This window comes from Schistocerca nitens, chromosome 8 (assembly GCF_023898315.1).
Source record: "Schistocerca nitens isolate TAMUIC-IGC-003100 chromosome 8, iqSchNite1.1, whole genome shotgun sequence".
NCBI classification, from domain to species: domain Eukaryota; kingdom Metazoa; phylum Arthropoda; class Insecta; order Orthoptera; family Acrididae; genus Schistocerca; species Schistocerca nitens.
Window position 1 is genome coordinate 405,000,261 of NC_064621.1, and position 24,233 is coordinate 405,024,493.

Here is a 24,233-nt window from a genome sequence, read left to right on the forward strand (position 1 = left end):
TGCGAGCGTAAGCATGATTTGTACACATGCAAGTGAGACCAGGTTTTCGGGCAGACAGTTCCTCACTTAAAATTTTGAATAGTTAAAAGTACGAATCTGTGCTGAGTGATGAGTAACACACATGTAACTGCCTGGGGATCGGTAGTCCAGATGGCCAAAGGTCTACTTTCGGCACGAAAGGCTGAGGGAAGTCTATGACATAAAATTTATGCAAATAACATCAAATCCTAATATGGATTAAATGTTAATGTCATGACTCGTAAAACTGAAGGGTGTAACGTCAATGACAAAGCCAATATATGTAGCAACATGGTGAATTGTGCTTCGATAGACACAATATGTAAAACAATTTAATTTGCAAAAGCATCAGCGTGTGCTACGAAAGTGGAAAGAAGTCTAGCAAACGCATTAAAAAAAATGACATGTTCAACATCCACGAGGATCTCCTCAGCACGGATCTATGGAACGAAAACCTAATCTAATCTAATCTATAAAGACAGTGAAAGACTGTGTCAATGTGAACTTTTATCAGCTAAAAGTTTAAAGAGAAAAGGACTCTGAAGTCAGGGTATGAAAGGTGGCATGGTAATTTGTCTTATTCATGTAAAAAAAATTGATGTATAGTGTATTAAGATTACGGCTGTGCAGCAAGATGACTTATGAATATTAATATGAATATTAATATCATGTGAAGTTAAAATGTGTTACACTGTGAACACTACAGTGACTGTGGACAAAAGTAAATCTACCTTTGGACACCAACCACAGTAACAGGTAGATAAACTCAGTGAATGTTATACAACTGTGTACGAACGTGCTGTGAACAACATTACAGAGTTGGAAGTTATGTAAAGTGACTACATGAGTTTACAGGACACTCTAAGAGCGTGAAACTTGGCTAGTCATGAACCAGTAGACTGTATAATTCTCAACGGAATTAAACAGAAAATACATCGTGTTCCGAAAACTGGGCTAAAAACTGTTCAAAAAATTAAATACTTAACAGAACATGTCCGAATATCAGATGAATGTACCTTTAATAAGTCTCTTTTCTCACTAGCCGGTAACATCTGTTACGCAAATAGTTAAAATTAATGCTAGCGTGGGTTATTTCATGATCACGCGCCTGCCACGGACACGATACTGAGACGTCACGAGAGCAGAGGCGAACCAGCTGATCGGAGAGCCAACGGCCGCCTCCCAACAATCGGCTGGCAACTCCGTCGCACCACCGTCTTCGTCACACCGGCGTCGCAACGACTGAAAATCGGCGATCGACGACGTGTATTACGTGTGATGAGTGCACATGTGTCATGGTAACAAGCTTCAGTAGTATCAATCGAAGTGTGAAGTTCCACTATAACTGAAAAATGCTGAACTTTTCACATACAAGAGAATTGTTTTTTATTTCTATTTATGTGATCATAATTTCACTGTGTTTCCTCATATTGTATTCTTTGACAGGGTTCCCTTGGGGAACATTAGATAAACTTGTCCTTGAATGGAAGCAAAGTCTAAATTGGGATTTCTTAAGACACTGGGTGAAAGTGGCCAAACAGTCAGAAGACCCTGGGCTGGTTTTTAACTCCCGGTCTTTCCATGCCCGCGAACCTAAATAGGGGGATTAACTCGAGTCATTTTCCGGTGAGTTTTGTTAATACCTTTCCGGACTGAAATGTCTGCCACACGGGTAGGGTAGTATTGTAGTTACCCTCCCTTAGGATTAGGCAAAGCATATATGTTAATTATTATTGTGTGCAAACGATATTTGGAAAAGTTATTAAAGAACATATATGTACAATGTTGTAAAATTTGAAAATATAATCGAACAGTACTGTGGTCTGACTGGCACGCATAAATAATTTTGTGCAAGCCATCCCAGTGGGCAATTGTACTGTATTTCCTGGGGTAGTCATGAATTTGAAATTTATAAATGCCATGTGGTGGTAGTTATTGTATGAATTGCTGGCGCGATGCACCAAAGAGTAATCAAATGCATTGTGTTGCAATATATTCTATGGACATTCGAAAATCTGTGTCGGAACTTCTATTCTTTTGTCGTCTTCTTCTGTTATTGGACTTGAGAGAAAAGAACGATTGTGTGAAGTTCATCTTGCTGTAATTGTCTATATAAGTTGAAAACTAAGAAAACTTGTAATTGTTCATAACTCAAAATATGTTCGGTATTCAATAATGTATATTCTTCACCCTTACTTGTCCTGAGTAGACGTCACCTTAACGGAATATTCACCATTGTTCAGTGCCATAGTAGAAAATAATTAGTATTTTCTTTCAGCTCTCTACGAGCTATGTGGCCGCTACGAATAATTTAATATATTTCACTTTCAGATTATCTCAAGATTGCAAGATAATATCCCAGGCAGAAAGGCCGGATCACAGAATTCTAGTTCTAATATATGATGTCATCTGCGAACGATTATGCTTGTTATCTTATATTGGTATTCGAGACGAAACCACGATATGGAGTTACGGGTTTTATTACTTCAAATTGAACTGGTATACAAAATATTATCTGGTGCTATAAGCACATGAGTTTTAACTATCCTTTGGACATATACAGGGTGAGTCACCTAACATTACCGCTGGATATATTTCGTAAACCACATCAAATACTGACGAATCGATTCCACAGACCGAACGTGAGGAGAGGGGCTAGTGTAATTGGTTAATACAAACCATACAAAAATGCACAGAAGTATGTTCTTTAACACAAACCTACGTTTTTTTAAATGGAACACCGTTAGTTTTGTCAGCACATCTGAACATATAAACAAATACGTAATCAGTGCCGTTTGTTGCATTGTAAAATGTTAATTACATCCGGGGATATTGTAACCTAAAGTTGACGCTTGAGTACCACTCCTCTGCCGTTCGATCGTGTGTATCGGAGAGCACCGAATTACGTAGGGATCCAAAGGGAACGGTGATGGACCTTACGTACAGAAGAGACTGGAACAGCACACTACGTCCACATACTAACACCTTTTTATTGGTCGTTTTCACTGACGCACATGTACATTACCATGAGGGGTGAGGTACACGTACACACGTGGTTTCCGTTTTCAATTACGGAGTGGAATAGAGTGTGTCCCGACATGTCAGGCCAATAGATGTTCAATGTGGTGGCCATCATTTGCTGCACACAATTGCAATCTCTGGCGTAATGAATGTCGTACACGCCGCAGTGCATCTGGTGTAATGTCGCCGCAGGCTGCCACAATACGTTGTTTCATATCCTCTGTAGTTGTAGGCACATCACGGTACACATTCTCCCTTAACGTTCCCCACAAAAGAAGATGTATGTTGCAGCTGTCGGAGGTTTCAAGCGTCAACTTTAGGTTACAATATCTCTGGATGTAATTAACATTTTACAATGCAACAAACGGCACTGGTTAAGTATTTGTTTATATTTCAGATGTGCTGACAAAACTAACGTGGTTCCATTTAAAAAAACCTAGGTTTGTGTTAAAAAACATACTTCCGTTCATTTTTGTATGGTTTTTATTAAACAATACACTAGCCCCTCTCCTCACGTTCGTCTTTGGAATCGGTTCGTCAGTATTTGATGTGGTTTACGAAATATGTCCAGCGGTAACGTTAGGTGACTCACCCTGTATATCCTCACAGATATTCTCCAAAGCTGTATGCCAGTGGTGTACTGCACCATCTGGAGGAAGATATATTGCAGAATATCTGTAAGGCTTCAGGAGAGAGACAATTAATTATTTGTGGTCTCGTAACCACCCTGTGTACTGAGCTAGTTTGCGGATTTCTGATCTGCGCCGGGCTAAATTACACTCCTGGAAATGGAAAAAAGAACACATTGACACCGGTGTGTCAGACCCACCATACTTGCTCCGGACACTGCGAGAGGGCTGTACAAGCAATGATCACACGCACGGCACAGCGGACACACCAGGAACCGCGGTGTTGGCCGTCGAATGGCGCTAGTTGCGCAGCATTTGTGCACCGCCGCCGTCAGTGTCAGCCAGTTTGCCGTGGCATATGGAGCTCCATCGCAGTCTTTAACACTGGTAGCATGCCGTGACAGCGTGGACGTGAACCGTATGTGCAGTTGACGGACTTTGAGCGAGGGCGTATAGTGGGCATGCGGGAGGCCGGGTGGACGTACCGCCGAATTGCTCAACACGTGGGGCGTGAGGTCTCCACAGTACATCAATGTTGTCGCCAGTGGTCGGCGGAAGGTGCACGTGCCCGTCGACCTGGGACCGGACCGCAGCGACGCACGGATGCACGCCAAGACCGTAGGATCCTACGCAGTGCCGTAGGGGACCGCACCGCCACTTCCCAGCAAATTAGGGACACTGTTGCTCCTGGGGTATCGGCGAGGACCATTCGCAACCGTCTCCATGAAGCTGGGCTACGGTCCCGCACACCGTTAGGCCGTCTTCCGCTCACGCCCCAACATCGTGCAGCCCGCCTCCAGTGGTGTCGCGACAGGCGTGAATGGAGGGACGAATGGAGACGTGTCGTCTTCAGCGATGGGAGTCGCTTCTGCCTTGGTGCCAATGATGGTCGTATGCGTGTTTGGCGCCGTGCAGGTGAGCGCCACAATCAGGACTGCATACGACCGAGGCACACAGGGCCAACACCCGGCATCATGGTGTGGGGAGCGATCTCCTACACTGGCCGTACACCACTGGTGATCGTCGAGGGGACACTGAATAGTGCACGGTACATCCAAACCGTCATCGAACCCATCGTTCTACCATTCCTAGACCGGAAAGGGAACTTGCTGTTCCAACAGGACAATGCACGTCCGCATGTATCCCGTGCCACCCAAAGTGCTCTAGAAGGTGTAAGTCAACTACCCTGGCCAGCAAGATCTCCGGATCTGTCCCCCATTGAGCATGTTTGTGACTGGATGAAGCGTCGTCTCACGCGGTCTGCACGTCCAGCACGAACGCTGGTCCAACTGAGGTGCCAGGTGGAAATGGCATGGCAAGCCGTTCCACAGGACTACATCCAGCATCTCTACGATCGTCTCCATGGGAGAATAGCAGCCTGCATTGCTGCGAAAGGTGGATATACACTGTACTAGTGCCGACATTGTGCATGCTCTGTTGCCTGTGTCTATGTGCCTGTGGTTCTGTCAGTGTGATCATGTGATGTATCTGACCCCAGGGGAATGTGTCAATAAAGTTTCCCCTTCCTGGGAGAATGAATTCACGGTGTTCTTATTTAAATTTCCAGGAGTGTATATTACATTACACTGTTCATAGTATTATTAGAATTATTTATCGTTTCTTTGGACGTCACTTTATTAAAAGCTATCAAAGAAGATATAATAAATTTGAAATTTAATTAAATTACATTACATCTACGAAATGAAGAAGTCGTCTGCATACAGAGAAAGTGAGACGGATGGGCCTACAGCTGCTGCTAGACCGTTGATGGCCCCTAAAAATAGAGATACACTCAATACCGTGGGACCTCAGTCTCCTGGATATGAGGGGAACTGTGGAAGGCACCAACTTGGACACGGAAAGTACGGAGCGATAAGAAATTTTGAATAAAACTCGGGAGCGGGGCTCCAGAGACACTCATGTAATGTGGCAAGGATATGATGTCCCCACGACGTGTCGTAAGCTTTTAGTAAGTCAAAAAAAAATAATAATAATAAAACGCGGCAACCAGGTAGTGACGTCTGGAAAAGGCTGTTCGGATGGCAGACTCAAGGGAAACTAGATTATCAGTGGTAGAGCGGCAATTGAAGGAACCGGCCTCGCATGGAGCCAGCAGGCCACATGACTACAGGACCCAACAAAAACAGCCGAATTACCATCATTCTAACAGCTTACAAAGAACGTTGGTGGGGCTGATGGGCCGGTAGCTGTCCACATCAAGCGGGTTTTTACCAGATTTGAGCACTGGAATGACGGTTCTCTCCCCCTAATGCGATGGAAAGACGCCATCACAGCAGATCCGGCTGAAGATGACGAGGAGATGTCGCTTGTAGTCGGACGAGAGATGTTTGACCATCTGACGGTGGATCCGATCTGGCCCAGGATTTGGGTCGGGGCAATGTGCAAGTACGCTGAGGAGCTCCCACTCTGTAAATGGAGCATTACAGGGTTCACTGTGATGTTCAGTGAACAAGAGGTCTTTCATTTCCATCCGCCGTTTTAGGGTGCGAAATGCTGGGGGATAATTCTCCGACGCGGAGGCTCGAGCATAGTGCTCGGCAAAGTGCTCGGCAACTGCGTTTGCGTCGGTAGATAACACGCCATTTATGTTAATACCAGTAACACCTGTCGGGATCTGATACCCACAAACACATCTGATCTGCGTCTAGACAGGGGAAGGTGACGTGTTGCACCCAATGGTCGAGACGTACCTCCCCCAGCACTCCTGTTTCCGTCTATTTATAAGCTGGCGAACGCAGGCATGGAGCCGTTTAAAGCTGTTAGGTGCTCTAGACAAGAGTGCCGCTTATGTTGCTGTAGAGTTCGCCGACACTCTTTAATGGCCTCCATGATTTCCGGTGACTACAAAGGTACTGACTTTCGCCGGGGGCACCCTAAAGAACTAGGGATCATGTTTTACGCCCAGAAACGATCGTTCTAGTGACCTGCTCATCTACCACATCGATGGTACGATGTGGGAGATTCAACAGTGACAGCAGAGGTGCAATGGCGCTGGGGGAGTGACAAGAAGATGGGAAAGTTCTCACTACCACAAAAAACGTCATGGGCTCTCCAGTTGGCAGATGGGAGAAGTCATGGGTTGCAGAGGGATAAATTAATGCCATGAGCCACGCTGAAATGTGTGGGGGCTCCAGTATTTATGAGGCAGATGTCGAGTTGAGACAGGAAAGTTTCGACATCTCTACCTCGGCCAGTAAGCTTGGTGTCACCCCGCAAGGGGTTATGGGCGTTAAGGTCTCCCAAAAGTGGGGAAGGTTTAGGGAGTTCATGAATCAGTGCAGCCAATGCGTTCAGGGGTACTGCACCATCTGGAGGAAGATATACGTTGCAGAGAGTTATTTCCCTTTCGTCCTTATCCTGACAGCCACAGGTTCAAGAGGTTTCTTAAGGGTCACAGGTTCACTTCATACTGAGTTCAGGATGTAGACACAAACTCCACTCCGCTACGGTTCTCGTTATATCCCCTATAGCTGGGGAGGGCAGGAGTCCGCCAGGCCGAGAACTAGGTTTCCTGGAGGGCAATGCAGAAGGCAGGTGTAAAGCTTAACAGTTGCCATAACTAAGCCAGGTGGTGGAGAAAACGCAGCAATTCCTGTGGAGGATGAAGTTATCGTGAGGCTGGGAAGGCATGAAGCATGCAGGGAGGCACATTACGCCTCGGGGTTACCTGCTGCCAATGATTGAGTATTTGTATTCATTCCTATTGTGGATGAGGTATCAGTGAGATCCAGTTCCTCAGGGGACGCTGAGATCTCCACCTCATCCACAGGTGCAGAATTGATAGGTAGTGGTGCTGTTGGGGCCACCGGAGGGTCCTTTTTCTTAGCTTTCTTTGTTTGCTTGCCCTCTCGCTTCTCTTTAGGTGCTTGCTGGGAGGACTTCTCTGAAGTAGCTTCAGGCATGGAGGAAGACCGTGAAGCTCTTTGTCCAGCAGCTTTTTGCTCCTTTAGCCACTGGCGAGTGTCTGCTGTGGCGTTAGTGGAAACCTTGAGAGAGAGGAACCCAAGGTACCCCTTCCACACGAGAGGAGCTGGGGGAGGCTTTTGTTTCTCCAACTGGGGGGGAGGGGACTGATGTCCCCTGCATTTGGGGGGCCTTGCTGCAGAAGTAGGAACTTTGGGAGCATTTGAAGGAGATTTTCCCCCTACCTCCAAGGGAGGAGATGCATTCTGGAGGACTGGAGGGCCCACTGCATAGAGTGTCGTACTATCGGTACTTCTGACAGCGATGGTAATGTAAGTGCAGCGTATGTGGACGTCAACCGAACGTAGCCTCTTGGTAAGTCAACTGGTCCAGGGTCTTGTACTCCATGATTTTCCACTCGTCTTAGACTACTGTGCAGTCTGGCGAGCAGGGAGAGTACGGCTATCCGCAAATTATACAAGTGACAGGGGGCGCACATGGAGTATCTGGATGCAGTGGACGTCCGCAGCCTCGACATGTGGCGTTGGAAGTGCAGCGGGAAAACATGTGCCCAAATTTCCAACATTTAAAGCACCGCATAAGGGGAGGGACGCATGGTTTAACGTCGCAGCGGTAAACCATCACCTTGACCTTTTCAGGCAATGACTCGCCCTCAAAGGCCAAGATGAAAGTACAGGTAGCAACCCTGTTATCTTTGGGTCCCCTGGAAAAGAGCTGGATGAAATTAACAGCCTGCCGTTCCATATTGGCGCGGAGCTCGTCGTCAGACTGCAAGAGGAAGTCGCGATGGAAAATGGGGAGTCACGGAAACAGGAATATCGCCCAGCTGGTATGAAGAGATTAACGCCTGGGATTGGGCTGGTGATGCTGTCTCAATCAAGAATGCAGCGCTTCTCATCTTGGACAGCGCTGTCACTTCCCCAAACTTATCCTCAAGATGTTCAACAAAAGACTGAGGCTTTGTAGGTAAAGGCAGTCCCTGTCCATTCTGTTACAGACTAAATACTGAGGCAAATATTGCCCTCTTCTTCCTGCAGCTCTACATTCCTCCCATAGTGTAGTGATGAAGGGAAACGATTTAGGGTCATATCTGTCAGCACTATACTCGGTCTTGCCCTTTTTAGAGACAGCTGGCGGCGTAAGGTCACCAGCAAGAGATAACTTAGTCCGCTTCATTGAGGGTCATCTGCCCTGATGCCACCCACTCCGATCAGGGGCTCCCACCATGGTCGCCACCCAGCCAAACCAAAGTCCATGTGGCATGATGGCCGTTGCCGGAAGTCCTGATGCACCAGGAAGACAGGCAGCAACTCCTTGGCATACATGGGGTGTTTACAGTTCAGGCATCAGCAGTGCGATTCCTGTGTTGTCAGGGGGCTACCACCAAAAGGGTACATGACAGCCACACCACAACGGACTGGCCACCGTGCTGGATATTGGGATCAGAGAAAACCAATATTGTCATGGGGGTGAAAGATCACAGGAGACGGCAGAAGAAGACGACATAGCCCGGAAAGTGACCTCGCCTAAATAGTAGATTTGTAGGTGAAGATACTAAGCCATGACAAGAGGTTCAGGAGACTGAATCTAAGATCATTATGTACAACTCATGCACCACGTAAGATGTCCTTCCCCATATGGCCCGCACTTTTGTAGAATTTGGAAAGTGGCAGGTCCAAACATAAAATGGGACCTGAACTTACAGGGCCGAAAAATGTGAGACTCCTTTTAGTCGCCTCTTACGACAGGCTGGGATACCTCGAGCCTATTCTAACCCCCAGACCCGAACGGGGCGTCACGCTAGGGTGGTTGGAGAGACTTTAATACAGGCCAAACGTACAAACGCTGCGGCAGGATCAGTGACACTAAGACCACAATCGCTACTTTCCTCTTGGAAATAATTTAGCGCAAATATAGCATCAGGCTTAACGTCTTAAACTTCCACTAAAGAGTTAATTTTCTTTGTCGATCCCTTTTAGCTCTAATAGACGTGACCCATGCCAGAAGCTTATTTGCTTAGCCTCACGATAAGTATAAATATCACAGAACAAGGAAGGGTGGCTGGCAGCTTCAATAATAAAGTAAGGTTTGAAAATCAAACACATAAATGGTAGAAAAAAGAGATTCATGCATTAGCAACAATGTTCTTACAACTTAAACTTAATAGTGCCCATGGCATGAATACCAAATTGAGCTAACATGGCTTAGATTTAGCAACAAGGCTTTTAAAAGTTACTATGCTAAAAAAATAAAAAAAATAAAAATAAAACATCTTTTTGCTTGTCAAGCGCATGATTACATCGTTCATGCAGTATAGGCTAAAAGGGCTTAGCAACAAGGCTTTTAAAAGTTACTACACCAAATTTAATACTTGCCAATCTCAATGACCACTGTATTGAAACAATAAACTACTGTCACCCAGACACGCTATAAGCTCCCAGGGTCAGAGCCGCAATGCGATACCTTAACCTCAACGGGCGTAGCAAAACAACCGAGGCCGAACACTGGCCAGGCTGTACCCGTGCCGACACTATGGCGCTGCACAAAACAGTGTTAAATAAGCCCGTGCGACGGTACCCAGCTCTTCATATGCGGTCAAGCACTCTTACTTGAAATATAGTAACTGCGATGGTACACCACTTTACTGTTCTACAGAAGTGAAGCACGCTACTACAAGAGCTTACTCCGCAATACAGCCGCACCAAAGGGCAACATACACACTTTATAATAAAAACTTCAGAGCCAATTTCAAACGAATAATATCATAAAAACCGAGATCATACAAGGCCCTGGCATGCTACGACATTTGTTACCACAGAGTGTAGCACAGGGATGTCTCAACATTCCGTAGTCCAAGCTTCAGGTTTTTTAAAAAAACGCGAAGTACCCACTTGATAGACCACCAGTGCCTCCTCCTTTTGGGTTGCATCGGTAACAGCAACTAGATACTGACAATCCAGAATCGCCACAGCCAAGAAAGGTATCACTGCTGAATAACGATTCCTTCCGTCATCCCACTAGGAGGGGCCCATGCGCAAATACTCCGTTGCAACTAATGAAATTTTTGCCATCAGTCTTGCCGCCGAAGGCAGTCCTTACAACAGATCACAACATCCTCGCCACCCCACACCACTCCACAACAGGACGAGAAGAATCAAACGCAGCATCTCTAGAACGGTAGCAGGTAATTCGTAAAGGTCGTTCCCGTCCCTTTACCTCGGTGGACACCCTTTTGTATTCCCCTTAGCAACAAGAAGATCACTGAGCACATCTGTTGTCGGGGCTAGTACTTGCAATAATTCACAAAGACCGCACCACAAAACAAGCCAAGGAAATCAATAGTCACACACAGTTGAAGAGTACCGCTGAGAATTCGCAATCGTTACCGGCACTTCATATGATATAAAACACCACCAAATATCTAAGGAATCCACATAGCTATCTTATCCTGTTCTCGTAGTCAACCACCGTGGCAACACCACACAGATTCTTATCGCCAGCGTGGTCTATCGGCGTTGTCTTCTTAAGGTTGATATAAACGTTACAACGACGCTATTCACCACTTGAACGAACCCGGCCGGCAACGTTGAAGAAAGACAACGGGAATCATCAGCCGAGCCTAACCACAAACCTCGGCTACGAATTACTCTCTTCTGTACACTGATTGAATCCAACTAACAACCAAAACAACGAACAGCAACGTAGAAATAAACCACCCCAGACGTATTTCAACACTTTCGACGAGATTAACACCAACTGAGACACCTGCTGTCGGTAGCCACGCCGCAGGCCAACACAACTCTGCCACGGCGCTGCGGTGCACAGATGTAACGCTGCGGCCGTAAGACCGGCAATCAAGAACTGAACTTCCGGTCTTGCTTGCTCTATTTCACACTGTAACTTTTGATGCCGCTAGCGCCGCCGCACCGCACTCGCGCACCTAGGCACAACCAACACTCCGTGGAATACAAAGGCCGCAACGGCACGAAATCCAAATTGCCAGAGGAGGGAACCAACCGGCACACGGGTATTGCGCTCTTTCGCCAGAGGTGCCACAAATCGCAATCTATCATGCTTTGTAGAACAGACAAGCCTCCGAACCCCACGTTCTGTGAAGAGTTGTGGACGTCCAACCATTAGCGCATAGTGGTCTTTGCGCTGCCCTTCTACCACTTTCCGCAGATGCTCACGACAGTAACACGTAAACATGTAATAATAATCTGCCCTTGGGCAAAGTCGCGTATGTCAGTGAATTTCTCGGTTTGCAGCGCATATCTTTGCTAGGATAGTATCCCATCCGTTTGTGTTTGGCTTATATATTTTTCTTATTGCGTCACATGCCCGCAACGCCACCAGGAGGCACCCAATTTTGCAGTGGGCAGTGGTCGTAATGTTTTTGTTGTCAGTGTACGTCTGTTAGCAAGACGTTGTGGCTTAAGCCATTACAACTTACAGCGTGCGTGCGTTTTGGGTCGATTGGAAAAGTGTTACCAATATATATAAGGATATGGGAATACGATGAAGGTATAAATGTAACTGGAAATTTAAGAGATGAATTCACACTATATTTGGCAGTATGCCAAAAGGTGGTTGTGCAATGGAGGTGGCTTATAAGGCACTAAATACACTCCTGGAAATTGAAATAAGAACACCGTGAATTCATTGTCCCAGGAAGGGGAAACTTTATTGACACATTCCTGGGGTCAGATACATCACATGATCACACTGACAGAACCACAGGCACATAGACACAGGCAACAGAGCATGCACAATGTCGGCACTAGTACAGTGTATATCCACCTTTCGCAGCAATGCAGGCTGCTATTCTCCCATGGAGACGATCGTAGAGATGCTGGATGTAGTCCTGTGGAACGGCTTGCCATGCCATTTCCACCTGGCGCCTCAGTTGGACCAGCGTTCGTGCTGGACGTGCAGACCGCGTGAGACGATGCCTCATCCAGTCCCAAACATGCTCAATGGGGGACAGATCCGGAGATCTTGCTGGCCAGGGTAGTTGACTTACACCTTCTAGAGCACGTTGGGTGGCACGGGATACATGCGGACGTGCATTGTCCTGTTGGAACAGCAAGTTCCCTTGCCGGTCTAGGAATGGTAGAACGATGGGTTCGAAGACGGTTTGGATGTACCGTGCACTATTCAGTGTCCCCTCGACGATCACCAGTGGTGTACGGCCAGTGTAGGAGATCGCTCCCCACACCATGATGCCGGGTGTTGGCCCTGTGTGCCTCGGTCGTATGCAGTCCTGATTGTGGCGCTCACCTGCACGGCGCCAAACACGCATACGACCATCATTGGCACCAAGGCAGAAGCGACTCTCATCGCTGAAGACGACACGTCTCCATTCGTCCCTCCATTCACGCCTGTCGCGACACCACTGGAGGCGGGCTGCACGATGTTGGGGCGTGAGCGGAAGACGGCCTAACGGTGTGCGGGACCGTAGCCCAGCTTCATGGAGACGGTTGCGAATGGTCCTCGCCGATACCCCAGGAGCAACAGTGTCCCTAATTTGCTGGGAAGTGGCGGTGCGGTCCCCTACGGCACTGCGTAGCATCCTACGGTCTTGGCGTGCATCCGTGCGTCGCTGCGGTCCGGTCCCAGGTCGACGGGCACGTGCACCTTCCGCCGACCACTGGCGACAACATCGATGTACTGTGGAGACCTCACGCCCCACGTGTTGAGCAATTCGGCGGTACGTCCACCCGGCCTCCCGCATGCCCACTATACGCCCTCGCTCAAAGTCCGTCAACTGCACATACGGTTCACGTCCACGCTGTCGCGGCATGCTACCAGTGTTAAAGACTGCGATGGATCTCCGTATGCCACGGCAAACTGGCTGACACTGACGGCGGCGGTGCACAAATGCTGCGCAGCTAGCGCCATTCGACGGCCAACACCGCGGTTCCTGGTGTGTCCGCTGTGCCGTGCGTGTGATCATTGCTTGTACAGCCCTCTCGCAGTGTCCGGAGCAAGTATGGTGGGTCTGACACACCGGTGTCAATGTGTTCTTTTTTCCATTTCCAGGAGTGTATTCAGAGGTGCCATTTCTGCCAATAATTTAAGGAAAAGAGTTCAAAAAAATGGCTCTGAGCACTATGGGACTTAACATCTATGGTCATCAGTCCCCTGGAACTTAGAAGTACTTAAACCTAACTAACCTAAGGACAGCACACAACACCCAGTCATCACGAGGCAGAGAAAGTCCCTGACCCCGCCGGGAATCGAACCCGGGAACCCGGGTGTGGGAAGCGAGAACGCTACCGCACGACCAAGGAAAAGAGTTCAAAACCAGGAAAGGAGCAGGATGATAAAGTGCAAGTCGTATACGGAAGACATGGTGCTGCTAGTGCAGAATGAAAACAATGAGTTTGTGGCTTTAGATTGGTTCAACAAATAGGTAATGGTCATTACCAGCCGCATAAATGTGGACAAACGTGCGCCGACAAATTTTGGACGAAGATAGCCGTGGCGGGGTTGCTGGCGTCGCCTTTCTAATTCCTGGAACCACTAACTCGATCTGTCGTTTAATGTCCCTCTGGTTTGAGGCCACTAAGATCTTTGCTCGAGGATGTTGATGGGGACGGCACGTGTGGTAGTGTGGCGAGTCGGGGAGTGGGAACGAAGCGAGGCGGACGGTGTTGGAGATCCGCCCCACGAGGAAGGCGGGCACTTGAGCAAACATCTTAGGCAGGGAGAACGGTAAGTGGTTACCGGGCAAGTTTGTGGGCCCATTTGATTCCGTGGCTGACGTCCAGTTCCGTCTTCGTGTGTAGCCTGGCCAGCCAGCACTGGGACGTGGCACACAGATGAGAGAGTTGAAACACCATGGCGCACGGCTTCGACCAAAACAATCGACCCTCTTCTTCATCTGGCGTCATTTGCCGGGTCTAGGAGCTCGTGCTACGGGACAATGGCGCACCAAGGAATCACTGCCGCCGCACCGAAAACAACCTTTTCCTGAAAATATGTTGGATGCTTGAAGAGCTCTATTAATTCTGGAGGTGGACGGAGGAGTTCCCAAGTGCTTCTCACGCCTGCAATCCTCATCGGCAAATGACAAGGATTCAATGGAATCAACCAATGTTTGCAATTTCTGGAAGCTGTTGGGGCGGGAAGAAAAGGTCAAGCGCGGACTATAGTCGGGACTCGTGCCCTCCAAAGTGTTTGATACAGTATTGAGTTCCGAAACCGGCATGTCAAAAACCAAAGTGGCTAGGCGCACTGACTCGACATACTGGCTCAGTGGTTCAGATGATGCCTGCAGCCGCCAGTAATATTTGCGTTCAAGCTTGTTCCGCATCCGCGGCGAGAGCATTTTGTCAGCAATCAGTCCCCTTAGTTGTACGAGTGAGGCCTCGCGCGTCTGGGATTAACACAAAATCACTCGGAGTTCGTTTCGCCTAGGTGTAAAGTAAAGCTAATAATACATGGTGATGTGTCCCCAGGGAATCCGCATGAAATTCAAATCCCACCAACAGCCACAAAAACTGCTGGTCATGGTCCAAGGTATCGAGTTAAAGCTCTGAGATACCGCTGAGTAGGCATATCACTGGCTGGGTAGTCTAGCGAATTGATTAACCGGAGGCCTAACTAAACCTTGGGTCACAGATACCGATCAAAGAACTGACTCGTGAGGGTAGTTGCTGGACTTCTTCCTGATTCCTGATTTTCCAAGCATAAGGACGCTGCTTAGCTCTACAAATCTCTCGCTTGATCAATCAATTGCCCCACCCTCGTAGCTTCAGGTTGGCTAAGTTGGAAAGAGGTAATCTCAAAAATGTTCAAATGTGTGTGAATTTCTAAGGGATGTAACACTTCCATGCCGATGTGCTCTTTGGCCATTTATATTTGTATATATACTTGCTTTTATCTTTATGTAAATTTATATGTACACGATGTATGAATTAATTTGTTTATTTTGCTGTATAACCAATTATGTATATTATGTAAATATCGCTGAGTAATATCTGAGGGAATGTTAGGGAAACGTTAGGTTTTTGTAAACGAATAAGTATCGTGGGAGTAGCGGCGTCTCTGGACGCGGGAGGATGTTAACGTCAGAGCGCGCGCTACACAGAGAGAGAACTCTGGTGTGAGACTTGGTGAAGTGCGGACGCATGGATGGCGTGCACTGTACTGGAGGAGAGATTGTTTAGCGGCACGTGGCAAGTGATGAGCGTGGGTGGTGGAAATATCCGCTGCAGCAACATCAAGAGCCCGCCACCCCAATATCCTTGCCAATAACTCCCGTGCTCGCTAATTATCATGGAAAGGAGCCAGTAGCAGTGTCGTCGTCATAAACTTCGTCACGGCGAGAATGGACTGAAGTGAGATTGCTGCATCACAGCTTATTGTCAAGTAGTTTTGTACTGGCGTTACTCAGCTTTGTGGTATTTTGCGAGTGAATAATTACCATAGTTTAATCAAAACTGTTTACCCGTGATTCTTCTAAAATTATTCACCAAGTAGGTTCCTGTCCCGTCCTATTGTTACAATTATCCGAGTACCGTTAATGAAAAATGAAAATCGTAGTGCCAGTTAATTTTGCTTATGAACTAAATTATTCAGTTAGATTAAAGATCTGAACTTAAAGCATTCTGTAATTTCACTTTCACTAACGTTAAATTTGAACTTTAATCTGAGGCGATCTAATTGTTGCAAATAGTAAATCAACTAATCAAATTAAAATGATTCCTGGCACTATGAACAAAAGCACTAACTAGAATTAATGAGTGAGTGCAAATATCAGTGATTATTGTAATTTGTTATTAGTAAAGTTCTGGTTCACATTTTGAGTTGCAGTCGTGCTAAAGTATAATAATTACCTTTTGATACAGTAATTATCAATATCTACTTTCCTTTTTAGAAGTCAATAGAGTTTCTTTTAAATATTTTTTGCCATTTTCCAAAATTCATATGAAAATAGTAGACGTTACTGTGAGGTAGCACCATTGTCACTTAGAACAGTAAGTAACCATTAATCTAAGAGTTATCTTGTATGTTTTCAAACTTTCAGCTCTATTAGTTAATGATATTTCGAGTGCAAACTGTTTTCTTTCTCGCTTTATTACGTAAATGTTTCAATTGTTTTTGCTAACGTGCGTGCAGCCCTCTGTTGCCGCGCGTGTTCGAGTAATTCTTGACATTGACTGTTCGGCTCATTAATTCAGCAACCGAACAGAAATTTTGCTCAATTGGGCTGGCGATCGTATTTCTTTTAGCTATAATTATTTCAGTAACCCTTGTTACTCTGTTCCGATCCACGTGGTATCCTTCTCGTTGGCACAGTACGTGAATGATAGCACAAACCTTTCGAAGAACCATACTAAATTTTACAGTAATTAAGGAGATGGAATAAGTTGTCCTAGAAGACATCTTGTTGTTAACCTCCCCCTCATCTATCGACTTTATATTGAATCTTCGGAACGATAGCCTTTTCAAACTTTTATTCCAATTGTTTTGGCACATGCTTACACAGTCATACATTTCTAACATTGTCGATAGAAGGGGAGGGGGACGTTACAGGGACCAATCTGCGGAGTTCATCAGTCTCTTGACCTACACACTACTTAAACTAACTTATGCTACGAACAACACAGACATCCATACCCGAGGGTGGACTCGTACCTCCGACGGGAGTAGCCGCGCAGTCACCGACATGGCGCCTCTAACCACGCAGCCACTCCGCGCGGCCGAGGTAATATCCCTCAGACAATTTCCCAAATGTGCTATGTGAGCGGGAATTCTATCAGTTTGCCTATCAGTATGTTGAATCTCCTGCACAAAGGACAGGTTCCGCTGCACCTAATTCAACTCAGCAGAAATATTATCGAGAGAAACACCTACCTCCTCAATGGTGCTCGCTGAAACACAAGCCACGCGGGGTAGCCGTGCGGTCGAGGGATCATGTCACGGTTCGCACGGAACCCCCGTCGGAGGTCCGAGTCCTCCCTTTTGTCATGGGTGCATGTGTTGTCCTTTGCTTAAGTTAGTTTTAGATTAAGTAGTGTGTAAGCTTGGGGACCGATGACCTCAGCAGTTTGGTCCCATAAGATCTTACCACAAATTTCAAAAAAAAAAAAATCCGAAACACAAAGCAGGGTGCCCAACGCCGCACGCAACCTGTCTGCCAGCTCCGGAACACTATCCTCGGTGCTAAGTTCCCGACATCTAAGTTCCTTCTTTAGCTACAAGATCCCATGGCTGCCCCTTGGATCCACAGTGGAATAAATTAATGCAGTGCTCGACAGACAGTAAGTGATCCTTACGCACTAAGGAAATAATCACAGGAAATGACAGATGAACAGAGCATGATTAGACAATACTAAACGCCCCCAACCCCCTGCCGAAAGAAAGCTACCACGCTCTGTGAATACCAGTTGAAACCTACAATTATCGATAAAGGGATGTAAGGCGAAATGTCAGGTCCTATGTAACATCATGTGTCATTTCCTATTACTATCTTATTGATATAAGTACATCTGAAACAGGTGCGCTTTTGGCAATGATAATTTCAGTTAATTACGACACAGATTGCGTAAGATATCAGATGTCAAAAATAGGGCAATAAAAACAGGTAGGCCTCGAATAATAGGACTTCTAGCTAACCTAATTTATGAAATAGTTCTTAATTTAACGGGCAGTCGTTCAATGATAACAGGTTTAGTTAAGCAAAACTACCAAATGTAAACCATGCAGGCCTTGAATAATAACAGTTCCAGTTAAGTACTACTACGAAATAGACACCAGGCAGTCCTTCCTGAATAATTGCTTCAGTTATTCAAGAGTTTGAATTGCCGCCGTAGAAAGTGTGAACCAGAAGGCTTATACGCAAGGAGCACAAGCCTACATCAAGTAGGAAGGCCAAGAAAGGTTACAACGAGAATACCGGCATTCCAATGCCTTTTTCTTGGGTGCAGACCCGCAAAAGAAATTTTAACACAGCAAGGTTAATTATGTGAATAACAACAATAATTAGCCATATGGTATAGCCGCTTCAATGCAAGATACCGCCTCTGAAACGATGGCGAAGAAATCTTGGCTGCCGAACCCAATTACATGGCCTCAGCAACTGTAAATTTTGAGACGCAGGCACCTCCTAAGCCAATATAATTAACAGAGCGATAACGTTTGCAATGTCCAAAGGTATCTTGACACCGGAACCTGGCCGTATTACGAAGAGAAAGGTACTTATCTGGTGTTCGAAGACGTTTGGCACTGTGGTTGGCTAAGATCCAATGGCCTATGGGGGGAGGGTCCAGCCTACTAGAAACAGGTTTTCGCTCCGGCGCAGGAAACACCACCAGCTCACACAGTTTAAGATATCTTGTTAACAAACAACCACGAGAAAGCTACTTATCTGGTGTTCTGTCCTTCCTATTTGGCGTAGTCCTGTGCTCCTTGTGTTTAAGCTTTCTGCTGCACCCCTTCTAAGGAGACAATTCAAACTCTTGGTTACTTAAGGCCTACCCGTTTTCTATTTGGTAGTCTTTCTTAACAGAAGCTGTTATTAAAGAAGGCCTGCTTGTTTACTATTTGGTAACTTTACTTAACAGAAGCTGTTAATCATGAAGGCCAGCCTGTTATCTATTTCGTAATTTTACTTAACTGAATCTGTTACTAAAGAAGGCGTGATTTTTTTTTTCTATTTGATAATCGTTTTTAATTGGTTATTATTGAAGAGCCGCTTGTTCTTTTTAAGTAAATTAAAAAATATTTGCTAAACTGGGTTAGCTCAATATCTAATTATTCAAGGTCTACCTGTTTTATTGCCCTGTTATTTACTCAATCTGTGTTTTAATTAGCTGAATTGTGAATGCCAAAGGTCTACCTATTTCAGAGGTTTTTACTTCAATAAGGTACTAACAGGGAATGACACATGACGATACATGGGCCCTAATCTTTCTCCTTACATCTTTTTATCTATAATTGTAGGTTTCACTAACGAAAGAATGTGCAACACCTTTTCCGGCTCGCAGATACCTGGAAATGCCTGTTTTTACCAACGACATACATTGAACAACAGTGAACAACTATAGGAGATTAGTACAATCAGCCTGGCCAGGCGTCAAGGTGAACATCACAAAGCCATTAGATATGCTCCAAGAGTACTTCGGAAAAGTACTCCTAATGCCGGCGATGACTGCACGACGCATACTGGGGCAGTTCAGATCCTGCGTGGGTGCAGGTCTGGTATTTAAAGTAAGATACGACGCTCTTACCCTCTCTCTTCGTAGGGGTCGACTGCGTCTTGTCATGTTCACGACCAAGGGGCAGCGCTGTATATCAGCATGGTGTTAAAACTATGGAGACGACATCAGACGTCTCTTGCAGGAATCTTAATAAAAGAACTAGCGCGAGTTTCGCGGATGGCCCCAGTGGCGGTCCAGCACATTTCCCAATCGCTTCACCACATATGTGCTTTCATTTACAGAATACAGCTACTTTCATATGGCTGTGCCGGAAGTGAGACCTGCAACGGCGAAGACATGTGTAGCATACTAACTGCGGGACGACGTAGCGCTATTGTTGAGAGAAGTCAAATGGTTCAAATAGCTCTGAGCACTATGGTACTTAACATCTGAGGTCATCAGTCCCCTAGAACTAACCTAAGGACGTCACACATATCCAAGCCCGAGGCAGGATTCGAACCTGCGACCGTAGCGGTCGCGCGGCTTCAAACTGAAGCGCTTAGAACCGCTCGGCCACAACGACTGACTCCGAGAGGAGTCATCTACATATTAACTGGTATGCCAACAATACACCATGCTTCCTTAGACACAGAGATAGATGCAGTGTGGTACCTAACAGTAAATGGTAATAATGTCACCTGATACAGGCCCCAAACTCTGGACAACGATGAACGCAGCTCATATGCAGCCCCTCGGTTTGGGACACATATGATCGTTTTGTTTCTTCGAATGTGACAACAAAACGTTTAACCAAGAATTTTATGCTTCCCGGGTGAAAGAGCAGGGGGGCGATGGTGGACTGTAAACCAAATTCTCCATTATGCTGAGTGTTTCTTTCTCTATGTTCTGCGAGAGCAGTATTAAGTTCAAATGGTTCAAATGGCTCTGAGCACTATGTGACTTAACATCTCTGGTCATCAGTCCCCCAGAACTTAGAACTACTTAAACCTAACCAACCTAAAGACATAACACACATCCATGGCCGAGGCAGGATTCGAACCTGCGACCGTAGCAGTCGCGCGGTTCCGGACTGAGCGCCTAGAACCGCTAGACCACCGCGGTCGGCCAGTATTAAGTTTATATAGGTCTCAAGCAATACAGAAATGATATTTGTGGTATGGCACTGAAGTGGTTGCAACTGAAATTCAACAATACTTAATGTTATGTGTGTAAAAAGATTCAATTTAACACGTAAAAGACACTCGTTCAGATGTGAAGCATAGTTGGAGAAGTATTTTCTTTAAATACGAATGTACTGTGCTTTTCAGTTTCTGATGTATATTTAACTATCCATAGTATTCTATCATATTTTCACGTAGAAGAAGGTGTGGTTAGATGAATGACGAACACTTACTTCACTTAACGAAAGTTTATTCAGCACTAGACGTACAAGATCGCGGAGCGAACTGCCTCCGGCCAGAACACATACAGTATATATATATATATATATATATATATATATATATATATATATATATATATATATATATATATATATATAGCTACAGAACATTCCAGTACAATGATTCTTGACATTTGAGGATACTTCTAGAATGTACTCGAACCGAACATAGAAATTAAAATTCTACAGTCCTGGGGAGTGTTGAACTCACGACCCTCCATGCAACAATTTAGTATAATAACCACGACACCACGGTGTTACTCAGCTTCTTTTGTGACAATATTAAAATGTTAGTTTTATGTTAGCCTGGTTCTTTGTTATACTCTTAAGCTTTCAGCATTTTAAAAAGAAGGTTAGTCACGTTCTGTAAAGCACAACATAAAGACAGTTGTTGTACGTTTCTGGAAAAAAACGGGATCTCCTGCGGATGAGTAAAAGAATGAGAATAAAGTGAAATAAAAATGTTGGTAGGGTGCTTGTCAGTGAAAAGCTAAAGACCCGAGTTCGAATCTGGATATGGCACACAGTTTTAATTTACTAGAAAAGTTTCGTATCATGACAATTCATAACCAATATGAGATGAATCGTGACCGTAACGTATGTGCGCAACCAATCGTTACTGATACCCTTTTACTGCTATCAGTAGATCGACTCATGGCTCATTAGTGCGGCCAAATCCAACTTTTTATCTAGTATGTAAGATCCAATTGTATTTTAGCTTCATTATTATATAATTTGTTGTTAAAGTACCACAAAGTGGAAACACACGACACCACTCCTCGGTTAAGCCGTGAACTCTCAACTCTAGGACACAGGCCGTGGTACAGTAATGGCCGATGGTGGTGTGAGTTTGTCTATTTTTTCATATTTTCCTTAGTGAATTTTGCGAAATATTTACAAAGTCATGTCCAAAGAGCGTTCACAAATTTTTGTTAATTTTACGTACCGATGTGGGAGTACCGTTACTTCATAAGTGAGAAATTCTGCTAGTACTAAACTGAACAGTAGATGTTGTACACAACTAGTAAAATATTTTATATTAATTTGTGTTTGGTCTGCTGCAATCCTGAGTAGTTGTCAATGTGGAACAAATTATGAATGACCCTTTTTCCATTTCATTCCGGGGTTGGTAAGCAACCAGTATGTGTGATATGAAGAAACAAGAAGTCTTAGTTGTACCGCTGATTAGTTTTTATTATTTTCCTGTAATGTGTTTCACCTTTATTTCGGCATTTTCGGGTTGGTTAATATTTGGTAGCTATCGGTACGTGGAATACGTGATGTGTGCAACCAGAACGTACATTACACTTCCGGAACATTATTGATGTGAAGACGTACTGTAGTCCAGATCCTGTTTGATTTGCATTTGACTGCGCCACATGCTGTAATAAGGACATAGTACAATGTTTTAAGGCTTTGACAAGGGGAATTTACCTGCTGCGATATTTTTATGCGCAATATCCCATGTACCCATCACTACTAAATATCAGCTAATCCGAAGATGTCTAAATCAAGGTGAAATGCAACATTGCGAAATATTAGTGAAAAAAATTAACACTGCAACCAGTATTGCTCTTTTCTTCAAATCACGAATAAGCTTTGGTAGCCAGGTAGTACTGTTCCATCCATCTGTCATATAAGGACAAAGTGTATAGCTGCAGGTGTGACATAAAGGCAACGTGAATGATTACGTCCCATAATATTTGTGAGCGTATGCACATTTGGGGAACGAGGAAAGTACTAGTTATCATTGTTTCATTTAACATCACTCCACTGCTTTTAGAAATTTTGCTTGTGTAATACTAGATCCTTAATTTTTGTACTCACTTGGCTGCCCTTCATCATTTTACGATATTTCTGTTGATGTGAACTGTAGTATTCCCTTTAATGTTGAAGATGATTGTCCTTTGAGAATTTTTTAGTAAGAAGACTTCCAATATTAATCCCCTCAGATAATTGTAGAACTTAAAACATTCTATGACATCTTGTAAGATTTGCGTTCGCCTTGCAGTTAATTTGTTGGATACAACACACCTGTTACCTGTAAGGAATATTGTCCTTAAAGTTAAAAAAGTGAGAATAAATATACTATAACCCTCACTAATATATCTAACTATGTATCAATTTATAGGTTGCGCCTTACTTGCTGAGCTGAGGTTTTCACTAGCAAAGCCATTTCCTCTTGGAAAATTTCATCAGCTCAGTAGGAAGATAGTGTTTACAGTATTCCAGTTTCTGTCCAACTGTCAAAGTTCTTACAATGTTCTCAGAACAGTTACAAAGTTATAAATTACTAGAAGACTGTATGTACAGAAAGCGTATTACTCTAACTTTAGATTTTAATGTGCTATTACTCAACATTTTTAAGGTATAAAACAAACCTACATTTGTGAAATGGCCAAAACTGTACTTTTATATAAAAAAAAAGCACTACACTCATAGGATGCATTGTCTGAAATTGTTGGAAAATATTAAGAGCATTTGAAGTGTCTTTATTTTGCGTAATGCCATGTTATTCTGTCAAGGACTATCCGCAAGTAGATTGGAAATTTGGGCACGACCTTATAAAAGATGCATTTAAAATACACCCAAGGTAAAGGGCGACTTCCTCGAATTGATTTTAGAAATGGGACGCGCCAGTATCGTACTGAACACTTTACTGGAAATTTATCATGCTTAAATACTTGAACTCAGTTGTCTCTAATTTGTGAAAGTAGTTTTGTGCCAGGCCTAGGGGTATTAAATTACAGGGGAGCTTTCATAATGGTACATTCTGAAGGAAAGATAAGTCAAATGGTTATTACTTCCATTAAATCTCCGTTTTTTAAAAGCTTGCTTTGTTACTTATTTAGATATTGATGCTTATTATTGGTAAAAATGGATTATTCCCTCACTGCTTTCTAAATGCAGTCTTAATATAGCTCATTTCTGAGGGTCTAGTCCATACCTGTTACAGTTGTATACTAAGGACTATCTTGGAGTAGTGACCAATGCTCTGGGCTCATACTA